Source organism: Triticum dicoccoides, chromosome 4A (genome assembly GCF_002162155.2).
Source record: "Triticum dicoccoides isolate Atlit2015 ecotype Zavitan chromosome 4A, WEW_v2.0, whole genome shotgun sequence".
NCBI lineage: Eukaryota > Viridiplantae > Streptophyta > Magnoliopsida > Poales > Poaceae > Triticum > Triticum dicoccoides.
The window spans coordinates 661,679,823-661,683,435 of record NC_041386.1 but is presented as its reverse complement, the minus strand read 5'-3'; positions in this window follow the sequence as shown (position 1 = coordinate 661,683,435).

The following is a 3,613-nucleotide window of genomic DNA, read 5'->3' as shown; positions in this document are numbered from 1 at the left end:
TCCTCCACGCGCACGACAGCGCCCAGCCGCTGGCGGCCGCGTGCTCACCAGCGCCACGCTCCCTCCTTCCCCTACAAGCTCCGACCTAGACCTGGTAGAACCCTAGCTCCTACCAATTGCTCCTTTGCTCTAAACATTATGATAGGAAGGTTGGCAATAATGTTGACATAAATAAGTTGCTTTTTGATGATGAGATTAACTGGTTGCAACAATCTCATGAGAGATGGCTTATTAAAAGGGATTGGGACGCTTTCTACTTTCGTAGGCTTGCTAATGATACAAGAAATTTTAAAAATCATAGTTTTATCCTTCAAAGATAGGGGTAATGTTACAGGGGCAACTCGGGAGTTGGATAGTCATACCAATACGTATTACAAACTTTTTGGCCCTCTCATGTTAACATTTTTCATATTTCCATTAATGTGTGACTTGTTTCTGAATAGCTCGACAAGGATGACAACCTGACCCTAACCAAAATTTTCTGTATTGAGTTCTTATGGAGCTTTTTCAATTGTGATGGAATATAACCTAGGAGGATGATACGTGCATGTTTAGTCATTTGCACTATGATACTCTTGATGTACAAAGACTCGACTACGGTTTTATCAGCTCCTAAAGTTTTCATGCTGACAAAACTCATCAATTCAGATGCATGTACCTCTGTTGATCCATTTATAAATTTATAACTAAAACAATAACTTTGAGACATGAACCCTTTGCTCAACACTGATTACTATTCATCAAATGCTTTTTATCAAAGCTAGAAACATTATGGGTGGTATTGTGTCGTTGCATAAAATTCACACTCATGTGAAGAAGCATGTTGATATATAAATTTGAAACTAGACTTTCAAAAGGAATATGATAATTTAATAAAGATTTCTTACTTGAGTGTTATGCTCTAAGGGGGTTTGATAAGAAGCGATGCGGTTGGGTGTAACAAATCCTTCACAATGGTACTGCCAACGTCAAGCTTAAAAAATATTGGTCCATATTTCCAAAGTACCAAAGGGATTAGGCAAAGGGGTCCATTTCCCAATAACCTTTCAACCTTGCAGTTGACTACTTAAGTAGAATAGTTGTTAAGGACCAGAATAATGAATTTTTGGCAGCCTTGGCTCCTCTTTTGCAATTTTACAATATGCAAATGGTAATTTGTGTGTATTATAGTCGTGATCTTGAAAAAAACTCCCTACCTCAAGTATATGCCTTATATTTTTCATAACATCTTCCAACAAAGAGTTCAATTATATCAGGTTTTAATTCAATTTTTTTATAAGTGAGGCGTTTAAAATTGGGGCATATTTTTTTATTTCTCATATTTATGTTGATAAGTTTGATTGCCAAGTTCCCTATGAAATATCTGGTGTTGGGCTGAAAAATGCAAATTGGAGTTCTCTTAAGCTAAGTTTCTAAAAAAATAGATGATGCTTGGAAAGGGGTTCTTCGCCCGTGGGAGTAAAAATTGTACTATTGATGTTTCTATGTTCATAATGAACAAAAAAAATATCAAGAAACTTGATAATCATAGCATGAGATATCTTTGGTAAGGTTGTGGTTCTATAAAAACATAGCATGTGGTCAAATTGGTTAGAGTGTGCACATCTTAATGTAAAGGGACCTTTGGTGTTACAGATTTGAGGAAGCGGAATATCACTCTCATGGTGAAGTGGGTGGAGGTTAGAAAATCTAGTTGGATTGTGGCAAGCATTGTCCAAGATAAATACTAGTATATTCAGGTTGTTGTTTATGTAAACATTGTTTTCCTGACCCCCCCCCCCCCTCCGCCCACCTACCCATGTTGCAAGGTCATTTTAGAAGTCAAAGAGCTTTATATGGTGGTTAGCCTTTTGAAATGTGAAAATGTTTATAGACTTTGTAAAGACACATGGACTAATCAAATATATTTGTGTGATAAGTTTCCTCAGGTAGTGAATGATATATGTGTTGTCGTTAATGGGTTGTCTAGTGATCCCTGTCGAGTTTTGTGGGACCTTGGGAAGAAACTGAAACTCACCATTAAGTCTATGTATAAGTGGCTAGAGAGCAACCTTGTTGGGGGCACTTTAGTTGGATCTAGAATGCTAAGCTTCCTTTTAAAATTTATTTTCTCTGCCAACTTTCACATGATGTTGTGTTGTAGAGAATTCGTGAGGAAGATAAACTAGTTGGGAAATCCTGCTTGGTAAAACTAAATTTTCACAACATTTGATTTTTCCCTATCATGTGGCCAGGATTATCTGGAGAACGATGTGGTGTGTTTTGGCACTTCTCTTTGCACAAATAACATTTGAAGCTTTATTCTTGGTGTTACTCATATTTTCTAGTGGTGACGAATTTTACACAGTCGGTTGGAGGCTATATGTAAAACTAGGAATAAATCGACCTTTTAGAATAAGTTGATCAAGATCCCCTTTGAAGTTTTGTTCGTTGCTTTGTCCTCTTTGCTTTCCTGACAAGCTCTTCAGAAGCCCATAAATATGGATGCTTTCAAGAAGGGTTCCACGTTGCTCCATGATGATGTTGTGAACTTGATGGATACGTGGAGATAGGACCCTTGGCAACTCCGCTTCAATTCAATGATGGTTGTTACATCCTTTTGTTAGTTGTTTCATTTTGGATGATGTCGTTGATGTCTACTATGCTTGTTACTCTATTGTTGCTAATTGGAATAAGTAATAGGCTTTGGTATCATAGCAAAAATAAATAAAAACTCATCTTAGACCAAAACTAATATGAAAAGTATACTATTGGTTCACTCTGGCCCAAAATGTTGATAAGCCATAGGATCATGAGCACGCACAACATTGGGTTTATAAACTCACTTTGTTCCTTTCTCATTTCTTTTCATGTAAAAGTAGATGTTTTCGTTGAGAGACTAATAGAAATGGTGGTAGCCCAATTAAAAAATAACGAATTCCAGTTTTTCTCCTACTTCAGTATTTTTTATGTTGATTACCTCAATTAGCAAGCTGTCATCCGGATTACCCCATTTAGCAAAGTTTTACTAGCTTTTACCCCATTTAAAGTAATCTAGGTTGTAGATAGCTCCTCTAGTAATTATTTTGCTTGAAAAAGCGTGCATGGAGTTATGTCTAGCACAATCCAACACCAGGAAGCAAATGCAGTGAAGAAGAATGAGGTGGAAGCAAGGAGTTGAGCGACCTGACACTACTAGGGAAAACCTTATACACAAAATCTTACCAGTAGCGCGTGTTAAAATGAGGCGCTACTGCTAATTAGCAGTAGCGCGTCTGCCAAAACCGCGCTACTGTTACCCCCTTAGCAGTAGCGCGGCAGGAACTGAACGCGCTACTACTATAATTGCCACACCGTTCCCGACGTGCTAGGTATAGTAGTAGCGCCCTTCTAGAAACGGTGCTACTACTACCGATTTTAGCAACAGCGCGTTTTCCCCTCCCACGCTACTGTTAAATCTATTCTCACCTAACCCCCCGCGCGGCCTGATTCCCTCCTGATCTTCCTCCCCCAATTCACCACTCTCTTCTCCCCCTCGTCGCCTCCGCCTCGCCGCCGTCTCGCCGCCGTCTCCCCCGACCCCGCCTCGCGACCGTCTCCCCTGACCCCGCCTCGCCGCCGTCTCCCCTGGCCC